Genomic DNA, 14,425 nt, shown 5'->3' with positions numbered 1-14,425 from the left:
GTGGCGCGCCGGCGGGGAGGGGGCAGTGCATGTCAGGGGAGGGAGGGGGCGGTGGCGCACGGTGGGGAAGGGAGGGGCAGAGCACCGACAGGGTGGGAGGGGGTGGTGCGCTGGAGGAGTTGGGGATCGGGAGGGAGGTGGTGGGTTCGGTCGCCGTCGCTCCTATATAGGGCCGAAGGGTAACAGAATATTATTCTGTTACTAGTAACAGAATAGCCCTGTCCTATATATATATATATGAGATGTGCAATGTGATTTTTTTACGAAAGACATCATGGCTAGCTTTATTGAACTTAAGTCTTAAAACACGATTACATCGTCCACTAGAGCATTGGCGATACTACCTACACGCTCGTCACCCAATTATTATCGAGTTTATTACAAAAACTAAACTTTGCTAGCTCATCAGACACAATGTTAGCCACTCGAGGGCAGTGCTTAAACATGACCTTCGCAATATTTGTTGTCATATGCACACATTCCGTGAAAATTGCTATTGCATCATCCCACCACCTTGATTGTCCCATAGAAAAATTGATGACATAGATTCCGATTCACCTTGGACCCTATTGAAACCAAGAGAACTAGCAAAGGCCAATCCATCCCGTATATTCGTCATTTCCATCATCATAGAATCCAAGGAATTAAGGACATATATGCATTGAGCTACCAATAAGTGGCCCTTCTTGTCACGTATCACAGTGGCAGTAACTCCCAAGCCTTCATCTTCATGATAAGTTGCATCAATATTCACCTTGATGAAATTGGGTTCATTTTTACTCCACTTCTGATCGGAATTGATAGGGTTCTTAATCTTTGACTTCACAAAAAATCATGCAATTTGCCTACACAGATATAGGCCACCGAACGTAAGGTGGTACTCATGCATTGTGAGTAACTAGAGGATACCCCGCATGTTGCTTCTGGAATTAATTGCAATATATTTTGAATGATTTGATTGTGTGAAATGTGAATAGATGAATTAATAATATATGAACTAGAACTAAAAATACATTTTATACGTCATATTGATTATTGTGTAGTTGAAAAATATTTATTGAATATAAGTTGCATGATATAATTGAAAACTTTTCTCATACATGTTGAGTGGACCTATGATGAGGTGTGAAAGTTCTTGGATGTCACCTAGAGGGGGTGCGCTTTAAAATAGTTATGGTTTAGGCTTGAACAAATGGGGAATAAAACTAGCATTTAATTTATCAAGCACAAAACCTAAATCAGCTAGGCTCACTTATGTGCACCAACAACTTATGCTAAGTAAGATAAACAACTAAGTTATAGTAATATATATAACATGAAACACTATGTCTATCACAAAGTAAAGTGCATAAGTAAAGGGCTCAGGTAAGAGATAACCGAGGCACGCGGAGACAATGATGTATCTTGAAGTTCACACCCTTGTGGATGCTATCCGTTTGGAGTGGTGTGGAGGCATAATGCTCCCCAAAATGCCACTAGGGCCACCGTAATCTCCTCATGCCCTCGCACAATGAAAGGTGGCGTGATTCCACTAAGGGATCCTTGAGGGCAGTTACCGAACCCGTACAATTGGCGACCGTTGTGGGCGGTCACCGAACCCGTACAATTGGCGACCCTTGTGGGCGGTCACCAAACACGTATATTTGGCGACCCTTGGGGAGCTCACCAAACCCGTACAAATTTCTCGGGGCAATCTTCACAACTTAATTGAAGACCCTGAAGGTTGCCCGGAGCTTCCCACCATAATGGTTGAGCTCTGTGACACCACCAACCATCTAGGCCATCCAAGCACCCAAGAGGCACAAGCTCTAGGGTGCCCAAACACCCAAGAGTAATAAGCTAGTCAACTTTTCACTTCCACGAATCACCATGGAGAACTCAAATGGATAAAACTAATGCAATGGTAAGAACAAACAAAGTGCTCAAGTCCTGCATTCTCAAATCCCGCCAAAGCAACGAAAGCTATGGAGGAATACGAGAGGAAGAACAAGGAGAACACAAAAGAACTCCAAGATCTAGATCCACAAGCAGGTTCCTCTCACTTAGAGAAGATATGGATTGGTGGAAATGTAGATCTAGATCTACTCTCCCTTTTTCTCAAAAAGATGCAAGATTCATGGTAGGAATGGAGAGTAAGCAAAGCTTTTTGGAGGTCAACAATGGAGGAGAAATCTTGCTTAGAACGGTTGGGGCAATGGGGAAGAAGACCCCCTTTTATAGTGGGTGGAGAGATCCAACCATTAATTTCACTGGTCGTGCTCAAGCGATGCTACCGCTCCGGGGAGTGGTACTTCCGCTTCGCCCAGTCAACGCAACCCAACGAGTACAAAAGTACAAGGACGGTAGTTTCGCCAGAGCGGTACTACCGCTCCGACTAGTGGTACTACAGCTAATTGTTGATGGGTTACAAAGGAACCGATGAAAGTGGAGCGGTGCTAGAGCGGAAGTAGAGGTGGTAGTAGCAAGCAGCAGTACCGCACAAGCGGTACTACTCTTCAACTACCGTTTATAAAATAGAGACTCGCAGAAGCTAGATTCCCAGTGGAAGTAGGAGCGGCATTGGTCTGTGGAAGTACCGCTCGGTACTACCGCCTGGATGCTGTAAAATTGCCAGAGCAAAACAGATGGATGTAAGTAAGACTAAAACCGCCATAACTTCTGCAAATGAACTTTTTTTTCGACGAACTCAACCTTGATAGAAAGCTAACAACAAGATCTGTGAAACCTCCATAAGTGAAGATCTGACAAAAACTCTGACAACAAAAACATAAGAGATGGTGCATATGAAATCCGTTTTCAATGAACTTGAGCATGTCGAGAAGATAAACACAAGCTACAAACTCACATAGAGAAAGGCCAAACAAGAACCAAGAAATATGATGCCTGGTTTGAGCTCTCTATGAACGATGCGACCAAGCTACTCACATGAGAGCCCCCCTTGATAGTACGACTATCGATCCTATAACTCGGTCTCCCAACTAATACCATGAGACAGGTAAAATAGAAAACCTATCAAGGACCAACCTTTGCCTAGCACATAGCCCACTTGAGCTAGATGATAATGATCTTGTCCTCCTCAAGTTGTATCACCTTTCTTGGTTACGCTGGCTCGATGAAGCCTAGTAGTTTTCTCCCCTATACTCCACTATGGGTGAGCATCTTCTTAGGACATCTTCACATGTCCATGATGACCCACAAGTATAGGGGATCTATCGTAGTCCTTTCGATAAGTAAGGGTGTCGAACCCAACGAGGAGCAGAAGGTAATGATAAGCGGTTTCCAGCAAGGTATTCTCTGCAAGTACTGAAATAAGTGGTAACAGATAGTTTTGTGATAGGATAATTTGTAACGAGCAACAAGTAACAAAAGTAAATAAAGTGTAGCAAGGTGGCCCAATCCTTTTTGTAGCAAAGGACAAGCCTGGACAAACTCTTATATGGTGTAAAGCGCTCCTGAGGACACATGGGAATATCGTCGAGCTAGTTTTCATCACGCTCATATGATTCGCGTTCGGTACTTTGATAATTTGGTATGTGGGTGGACCGGTGCTTGGGTGCTGCCCTTACTTGGACAAACATCCCACTTATGATTAACCTCTATTGCAAGCATCCGCAAATACAACAAAAGTATTAAGGTAAACCTAACCATAGCATGAAACATATGGATCCAAATCAGCCCCTTACAAAGCAACGCATAAACTAGGGTTTAAGCTTCTGTCACTCTAGCAACCCATCATCTACTTATTACTTCCCAATGCCTTCCTCTAGGCCCAAACAATGGTGAAGTGTCATGTAGTCGACGTTCACATAACACCACTAGAGGAGAGACAACATACATCTCATCAAAATATCGAACGAATACCAAATTCACATGACTACTAATAGCGATACTTCTCTCATGTCCTCGGAAACAAAAGTAACTACTCACAAAGCATAAACATGTTCATAATCAGAGGGGTATTAATGTGCATATAGGATCTGAACATATGATCTTTCACCAATTAAACCAACTAGGACCAACTACAAGGAGTAATTAACACTACTAGCAACCTACTAGCACCAATCCCGGACTTGGAGACAAGAATTGGATACAAGAGATGAACTAGGGTTTTGAGATGAGATGGTGCTGATGAAGATGTTGATGAAGATTACCCTCTCCCGATGAGAGGAGCGTTGGTGATGACGATGGCGATGATTTCTCCCTCCGGGAGGGAAGTTTCCCCGGCAAAATAGCCCCGCCAGAACCCTAGATTGGCTCCGCCAAGGTTCCGCCTCGTGGCGGCGGAGTTTCGTCCGAGAAGATGGCTTATGATTTTTTCCCATCGAAAGAGTCCATATAGCAGAAGATGGTCACCGGAGGGCCACCAGGGGGCCCACGAGGTAGGGGGCGCGCCCCCCACCCCGTGGGCAGGGTGTGGCCCCCTTGGTGAAGTTCTTGTGCTCAATGTTTTTATATATTTGGAAAACATCATCCATGAAGTTTCAGGACTTTTGGAGCTGTGCAGAATAGGTCTCTAATATTTGCTCCTTTTCCAGCCAGAATCCCAGCTGCCGGCATTCTCCCTCTTTATGTAAACCTTGTAAAATAAGAGAGAATAGGCATAAGTATTGTGGCATAATGTGTAATAACAGCCCATAATGCAATAAATATTGATATAAAAGCATGATGCAAAATGGACGTATCAACTCCCCCAAGCTTAGACCTCGCTTGTCCTCAAGCGAAAAGCCGAAATTGAAAAATATTTCCACATGTTTAGAGATGAAGGTGCCGATAAAAATAAAATACAGACATGAGGGCATCATGATCATTCTTAGAGCAGCAACTTATATAATTCTTGTCATATGATATCTTATGCTAGAGCAATAATTCAGTTACAATATCAAGTATGAATCGTAAACTTCATTGAAAACTGACAAACTATAATCTCAGTCATTGAGGCAATTGCAATTTATCATAACATAGGAAAGAGTCAATGTATAAGAGCTTTTCAGCAAGTCCACATACTCAACTATCATATAGTCTTTCACAATTGCTGACACTCACGCAATACTTATGGGTATGGAGTTTTAATCGGACACAGAGAAAGATAGGGGCTTATAGTTTTGCCTCCCAACATTTTACCTCAAGGGTAATGTCAACAATAATAGTTCATGAAAACCCACATCCAATTAGCCATATATACCGGGATCTTTCCAACATATTGTGCTTGCCAAAGGATAAAATGTAAAAAGGAAGGGTGAAGATCACCATGACTCTTTTGTAGTGTAGGAGGTAAAAGTAAAAGATAGGCCCTTCGCAAACGGAAGCAGAGGTTGTCATGCGCTTTTATGGTTGGATGCACAAAATCCTAATGTGAAAGAACATCACTTTATATTGCCACTTGTGATATGGACCTTTATTATGCAGTCTGTCGCTTTTATTACTTCCATATCACACGATCGTATAAAGCTTATTTCCTCCACACCAATCAATCATACATATTTAGAGAGCAATTTTATTGCTTGCACCGATGACAACTTACTTGATGGATCTACCTCAATCCATAGGTAGGTATGGTGGACTCTCATGGAAAAACTGGTTTAAGGGTATATGGAAGCACAAGTAGTATCTCTACTTGGTGCAATGAATTTGTCTAGCATGAGGGGGAAAGGCAAGCTCATCATGTTGGAAGATCCAAGACAATATAATTTATCTCAGATGTAAGAAAACATAACCCATTACGTTGTCTTCCTTGTCCAATGTCAACTCTTTAGAATGTCATATTTTAATGAGTGCTCATAATCATAAAAGATGTCCAAGATAGTATATTTATATGTGAAGACCTCTCTTTCTTTATTACTTCCTATTAATTGCAACAATGACCAAAACTATGTTTGTCAACCCTCAATAAATTTTATTCATCATACTCTTTCTATGTGAGCTCATTACTCTCCATAAGAGTCACATGATCTCTTTGTTTCTTTTTATTTCTTTCTCTTTTCCTTTATTCACTTAGGATCATGGAAAAATAATCAATCCCTTGACTCAACACTAATCTTTATTATATAGCTCAAGGACTCAATTACATTGAAGGATAATAAAGCAAAACTCACAACTAGATCATACTAAGAACTTTTATTCTACTAGATCAAAATATTACCAAAAGGATCAAACTAAGAAAAATGGTAAAGATAAAAGTGATGGTGATACGATACTGGGGCACTCCCCCAAGCTTGGCAGTCGCCAAGTGGAGTGCCCATACCAGATGATTATGTCTCCTTTGTTGGTGAAGAAGGTGGAGTTGTTAATGATGGATAGTCGCACATCGAGCGTATGAGGTCTTCTAACTTGTGGATAATGCCCTTGAGTGCGATGATATGCTCCTTCAACAAAGTATTTTCACGTGTGAGATACTTATTTTGTATACGAGCCAACTCAATCATCTTGAAAGCTTCGATTTCTGTTGGGGTAAGAAGATTGTGATCCAGTTGAAGGGTGTCTTCTGTTGCTGGAACTTGGTCCTCCATGGCCTTCTTGATCCCTTCATCCTTGTTAATCTCCATAGGTTCTTATCTCTTTAGCTCTATCTTCATTAGCCAAGCATCGTTGCCCTCATGGTTGGAGGAGGAGGGAGACGACATAGTGCCTGGCCTTGACAACCCTGACAGAAACAACTCGAAACAAAAACAAGAGGATTTTGCGTGATACGGGAGTCAAAACCTCTGGGAGATTATATAATGAATTTTATCGACCAAAATATGTGTCCTTCAAGAAAACGGAGTCCGGAGAGCACACGAGGTGCCCACGAGGTAGGGGGCACGCCCAGGGGGTAGGGCGCGCCCTCCACCCTCGTGGGGCCCTTGTGTCCTTTCCGGACTGCTGCTTATTTTTCTATTTTTCTAAATATTCCAAAACATAGAAATATTGCCTTAAAAACTGTTTTGGAGTCGGTTTACTTACCGTACCACATACCTATTCCTTTTCGGAGTCTGAAACGTTCCGGAAAGTGTCCTTTATGTACTCCTCTGGGGTTATGGTTTCAATAACATTGGTTTCAACATTTATGGGATTACCTAATATATAATGTTTGATTCTTTGACCATTTACCACCTTCGGATTTATGCCTTCGAAGTTGTTGATTTTTATGGCACCGGAACGATAGACCTCCTCGATAACGTAGGGACCTTCCCATTTAGAGAGAAGTTTTCATATAAAAAAATCTTAAACGAGAGTTGTATAGCAATACATAATCACCTACATTAAACTCACACTTTTGTATTCTTTTATCATGCCACCTTTTAACCTTTTCTTTAAACAACTTGGCATTTTTGTAGGCTTGGGTTCTCCAGTCATCAAGTGAGTTAATATCAAATAACCTCTTCTCACCAGCAAGTTTAAAATCATAATTTAGTTCTTTAATAGCCCAATAAGCCTTGTGTTCTAGTTCGAGAGGTAAGTGACATGCTTTTCCATAGACCATTTTATACTGAGACATACCCATAGGATTTTTATATGCAGTTCTATAGGCCCATAATGCATCATCAAGTTTCTTGGACCAATTCTTTCTAGACCTATTAACAGTCTTTTGCAAAATTAATTTGAGTTCTCTATTACTCAATTCTACTTGACCACTAGACTGAGGATGATAAGGAGATGCAATTCTATGATTAACATCATATTTAGCAAGCATTTTACGGAAAGCACCAAGAATAAAATGTGAACCACCATCAGTCAGTAAATATCTAGGGACTCCAAACCTTGGAAAGATAACTTCTTTAAGCATTTTAATAGAAGTGTTATGATCAGCACTACTAGTTGGAATAGCTTCTACCCACTTAGTAACGTAATCAACAACAACTAAAATATGTGTATAACCATTAGAGGAAGGGAAAGGTCCCATATAGTTAAAGCCCCAAACATCAAATGGTTCAATAACAAGTGAATAATTCATAGGCATTTCTTGACGTCTACTAATATTACCAATTCTTTGACATTCATCACAAGATAAGACAAACTTACGGGCATCCTTGAAGAGAGTAGGCCAATAAAAACCAGATTGTAGTACCTTATGTGCAGTTCTATCTCCAGCATGGTGCCCTCCATAAGCTTCAGAGTGACACTTGCGTAGGATCTGTTCCTGTTCATACTCAGGTACACAACGTCTAATAACACCATCTACTCCTTCTTTATAAAGATGTGGGTCATCCCAAAAGTAATGCCTCAAATCATAAAATAATTTTTTCTTTTGCTCGTATGTGAAACTAGGTGGTATAAACTTAGCAACAATGTAATTAGCATAATCATCATACCATGGAGCAGTATGAGAAGCATTTATGACATTTAATTACTCATCCGGAAAGCTATCATCAATAGGTAGTGGGTCATCAAGCACATTTTCTAACCTAGACAAGTTGTCTGCAACGGGATTCTCAGCTCCTTTTCTATCAACAATATGTAAATCAAATTCTTGAAGCAAGAGAACCCATCTAATAAGTCTAGGTTTAGCATTTTTCTTTTCCATAAGATATTTAATAGCAGCATGATCAGTGTGAATAGTTACTTTAGAATCAACAATATAGGGTATAAACTTATCACAAGCAAATACAACTGCTAAGAATTCTTTTTCAGTAGTAGCATAATTTGTTTGAGCATTGTCTAGAGTTTTACCAGCATATTGAATAACATTTAGTTTCTTATCAACTCTTTGTTCTAGAACAGCACCTACAGCATAATCACTAGCATCACACATAATTTAAAAGGGTAAATTCCAATCAGGTGGCTGAACAATAGGTGCAGAGATCAATGCTTTCTTAAGTATTTCAAATGCTTCTACACAATCATCATCAAAGACAAATGGTATATCTTTTTGTAATAAATTAGTCAGGGGCCGAGAAATTTTCGAGAAGTCCTTAATGAACCTCCTATAAAACCCGGCATGACCAAGGAAACTTCTTATACCTTTGATGTCCTTGGGACATGGCATCTATTCAATAGCATCAACCTTGGCTTTATCAACTTCAATAACTCTTTCCAAAACTTTATGCCCCAAGACAATACCTTCATTATCCATAAAGTGGCACTTTTCCCAATTCAGGACAAGATTAGTTTCTTCACATGTCTGCAAAACTCGATCAAGGTTGCTCAAGAAATCATCAAAAGAAGATCCATAGATGGAAAAGTCATCCATGAAAACCTCACAAATATTTTCACAAAAGTCAGAGAATATAGCCATCATGCATCTTTGAAAGGTAGCAGGTGCATTACATAAACCAAAAGGCATACGTCTATAAGCAAAAGTACCAAAAGGGCATGTAAAAGTAGTCTTTGATTGATCTTTGGCTGACACAAGTATTTGAGAGAAACCAGAATAACCATCTAGAAAGCAAAAAATGTGTATGTTTGGATAATCTTTCTAGCATTTGATCGATAAAAGGTAAGGGGTAATGATCTTTTTTAGTAGCCTTATTTAATTTGCGGAAATCAATTACCATCCTATAACCAGTAATAATTCTTTGAGGAATCAATTCATCTTTATCATTAGGAACAACAGTAATACCTCCCTTCTTAGGGACACAATGGACAGGGCATACCCACTGACTATCAGCAACGGAGTAAATTATACCTGCCTCAAGGAGATTTAGTATCTCCTTTCTTACCACTTCTTTCATTTTAGGATTCAGTCGGCGTTGATGATCACGAACTGGTTTAGCATCTTCTTCCAAATTAATTTTATGTTGGCATAGAGTGGGACTAATGCCCTTAAGATCATCAAGAGTATACCCAATAGCAGCACGGTGCTTCTTCAGAATTTTCAATAATCTCTCTTCTTCATGTTCTGAAAGTTTAGCACTAATAATAACAGGGTATATCTTTTTCTCATCAAGATAAGCATATTTAAGAGTATACGGTAACGGTTTAAGCTCAAACACGGGATCACCCTTGGGTGGAGGAGGATCTCCTAGGATTTCAACAGGTAAATTATGTTTCAGAATAGGTTCCTGTTTAAATAATACTTCATCTAATTCCCTTCTTTCATTCATAAACATATCATTTTCATGGTCTAGCAAATATTGTTCTAAAGGATCACTAGGAGGTACGACAATAGAGGCAAGACCAATAATTTCATCTTTACTGGGTAATTCTTCTTCACGATGTTGTCTAATAAATTTAGAAAAATTAAATTCATGAGTCATATCATCTAAACCGATAGTAACAACATCTCTTTTACAATCTATGGTAGCATTAACAGTATTTAAGAAGGATCTACCAAATATAATGGGACAGAAGCTATCTTGTGGGGAACTAAGAACAAGAAAATCAACAGGATATTTAGTTTTCCCACACAAGACTTCAACATCTCTAACAATTCCCATTGGTGAAATAGTATCTCTATTAGCAAGTTTAATTGTGACATCAATATCTTCTAACTCAATAGGTGCAATGTCATGCATAATTTCGTTGTATAAGTCAATAGGTATTGCACTAGCACTAGCACTCATATCACATAAGCCATGATAACAATGATCTCCTATTTTAATAGAAATAACAGGCATACCTACCACAGGTCTAGGTTTATCTGTATCACGGGGTTTAGCAATTATAGCGGTTTCATCACAGAAATAAATAACATGCCCATCTATATTACCAGACAAGAGATCTTTAACAATAGCAATATTAAGTTCAACTTTAACTTGCTCAGGAGGTGTATATGTTTTAATGTTGCTTTTACGAACCACAGTTGAAGCTTTAGCATGATCCTTTATCCTAACAGGGAAAGGTGGTTTCTCAACATAAGAAGTAGGAACAATAGGATCATTATAAGTAATAGTTTTTTCTTCAACTTTAATAGGTGCAGCTACTTTTACTTCTATGGGATGATGGTATTTAAACCACTTCTCCTTGGGAAGATCAACATAAGCAGCAAAAGATTCACAGAAAGAAGCTACTATATCAGAGTCAATTCCATATTTAGTGCTAAATTTACGAAAAATATCGGCATCCATAAAAGATTTAACACAATCAAAACTAGGTGTCATACCTAACTCCTTACCATTATCGAGATCCCAATCTTCGGAGTTGCGTTTAATTCTTTCCAGTAAATCCCATTTGAATTCAATAGTCTTCATCATAAAAGAGCCACCACAAGAAGTATCAAGCATGGTGCGATTGTTATCAGAAAGCCGAGCATAAAATTTTTGAATAATCATTTCTCTTGAGAGCTCATGCTTGGGGCATGAATATAACATTGATTTAAGCCTCCCCCAAGCTTGAGCGATGCTTTCTCCTTTGCGAGGCCAAAAGTTATATATATAATTGCGATCACGATGAACAAGATGCATAGGATAAAACTTTTGATGAAATTTCAATTTCAATCGTTTGTAGTTCCAAGACTCCATATCGTCACATAGCCTATACCATGTCGATGCATCTCCATTCAAAGATAAAGGGAAGACCTTCTTCTTAACAACATCTCCGGGTACACCTGCAAGCTTAAATAATCCACAAACTTCATCCACATATATTAGATGTTCATCAGGATGTTTTGTTCCATCTCCTAAAAAGGATTAGCTAGCAGTTTTTCTACCATACCCAAAGGAATTTAAAAGCAAGCATTTTCATTTTCAATAGGTTCAGTAGGTTGAGGAGCAACTCTTTGCTCTACTGGTCGGGGTGAAGATACCCCGAACAAGCCCCTCAAAGGATTACTTTCCATAGTAACAAGTTACAGTAAATTTCAGCACACTATATAAAATTTTACTTACCAAATTACACCTACCAAAGGAGCTTCACTCCCCGGCAACGGCGCCAGAAAAGAGTATTGATGACCCACAAGTATAGGGGATCTATCGTAGTCCTTTCGATAAGTAAGAGTGTCGAACCCAACGAGGAGCAGAAGGAAATGATAAGCGGTTTCCAGCAAGGTATTCTCTGCAAGTACTGAAATAAGTGGTAACAGATAGTTTTGTGATAGGATAATTTGTAACGAGCAACAAGTAACAAAAGTAAATAAAGTGCAGCAAGGTGGCCCAATCCTTTTCGTAGCAAAGGACAAGCTTGGACAAACTCTTATATGGTGTAAAGCACTCCCGAGGACACATGGGAATATCGTCAAGCTAGTTTTCATCACGCTCATATGATTCGCGTTCGGTACTTTGATAATTTGGTATGTGGGTGGACCGGTGCTTGGGTGCTGCCCTTACTTGGACAAACATCCCACTTATGATTAACCTCTATTGCAAGCATCCGCAAATACAACAAAAGTATTAAGGTAAACCTAACCATAGCATGAAACATATGGATCCAAATCAGCCCCTTACAAAGCAACGCATAAACTAGGGTTTAAGCTTCTGTCACTCTAGCAACCCATCATCTACTTATTACTTCCCAATGCCTTCCTCTAGGCCCAAACAATGGTGAAGTGTCATGTAGTCGACGTTCACATAACACCACTAGAGGAGAGACAACATACATCTCATCAAAATATCGAACGAATACCAAATTCACATGACTACTAATAGCGAGACTTCTCTCATGTCCTCGGAAACAAAAGTAACTACTCACAAAGCATAAACATGTTCATAATCAGAGGGGTATTAATGTGCATATAGGATCTGAACTTATGATCTTCCACCAATTAAACCAACTAGCATCAACTACAAGGAGTAATTAACACTACTAGCAACCTACTAGCACCAATCCCGGACTTGGAGACAAGAATTGGATACAAGAGATGAACTAGGGTTTTGAGATGAGATGGTGCTGATGAAGATGTTGATGAAGATTGCCCTCTCCCGATGAGAGGAGCGTTGGTGATGACGATGGCGATGATTTCCCCCTCCAGGAGGAAAGTTTCCCTGGCAGAACAGCCCCGCCAGAACCCTAGATTGGCTCCGCCAAGGTTCCGCCTCGTGGCGGCGGAGTTTCATCCGAGAAGATGGCTTATGATTTTTTCTCATCGAAAGAGTCCATATAGCAGAAGATGGTCACCGGAGGGCCACCAGGGGGCCCACGAGGTAGGGGGCGCGCCCCCACCCTCGTGGGCAGGGTGTGGCCCCCCCGGTGAAGTTCTTGCGCTCAATATTTTTTATATATTTGGAAAACATCATCCGTGAAGTTTCATGACTTTTGGAGCTGTGCAAAATATGTCTCTAATATTTGCTCTTTTTCCAGCCAGAATCCTAGCTACCGGCATTCTCCCTCTTTATGTAAACCTTGTAAAATAAGAGAGAATAGGCATAAGTATTGTGACATAATGCAATAAATATTGATATAAAAGCATGATGCAAAATGGACGTATCAGTCCATTGTCACCACAATGGACGGAAAGCTTCAAGGATGTGATCTCTTCGTGATGCTGCACTTGAACTTGCTAGACACAACCTTGATGACAATCACCACTTGTTGTCATCCTCCATTGGTTATATAAAGTCTTCCTTTTAATGCAAGCCCATGAAAACATGTGTAACCCCACAAAGAAACCTCACAAAGACCATGGTTTAGTACTTAAAGCGCAGTTGACAATGCTCACCATAGCATGAGATCTCTCTTGATCCCACTTGGTAAATATTTTACGCATTGTGTGTTGGTGAACTTAAATCACTCTTTGTATTTAGTCTTGATCAACCTTAAATCTTATCTTCTCACTTCATTAAGATGATGTCTTGATGGTAAACATGAATGTTTACACAATCTTCTTCTTCAAGACATGCTTGCAATAGGCTCAACGCTCACATGACCAATCTTTGGATAACTCCATGAATAACACATTGATCAACACATAATCTCCTTCTTATAGCCTTGAAACCAACTAATAGTCTTCAAGCCATGCTTATGGACAAGCCCTTCAAATATCACTCAAGGCAACTATTAGTCCATAGGGATTATCATCAATTACCAAAACCAAACATGGGGGCACCATGCTCTTTTAAGGTGGCATATGTGCATGTTAAGATAATAGAGGTAGTGAACATGAACTATTAAGGTATATATGATTTGCCTTTGAATCCATCACAGGTCCAATAACCAATAACGATGGTCTCATACTGATTCGGTGATGACATGATCCATAGATGAACTGTTGGTACTTCAAGTAATGCTTGAAACAACACCAAACCAGAATGATCAACCTGAACCAATGCGTTAGTGAACTGTTAACGATGTGTGGTCAACTAGTCGTGCTCCCTCAATTGAAAATCGACCTCATAAAGTGGGGTCCATTCTTTGGTTGCGCATAGCATAGGTGCAATGTTGCTTCGCGAGGACTTCTTGACCTGAAAACACAATCGATGGTTACTCACAGTTGAGATTGTGAGTCATTTTTTTCACTTATCCAACCCAATTTATATTTGGAGTGATACTGAAAAAAGCACCTGCAAAACAAAAAAACCGCAAAAGATAACCGAAAAAGAGAAAGGCAAATAATGGGCTCACCATGACTATGCTAGTA

The sequence above is a fragment of the Triticum dicoccoides genome, chromosome 5A (genome assembly GCF_002162155.2).
Source record: "Triticum dicoccoides isolate Atlit2015 ecotype Zavitan chromosome 5A, WEW_v2.0, whole genome shotgun sequence".
In the NCBI taxonomy this organism is placed as follows: Eukaryota; Viridiplantae; Streptophyta; class Magnoliopsida; order Poales; family Poaceae; genus Triticum; species Triticum dicoccoides.
Note: the sequence above shows the minus strand (reverse complement) of the source record.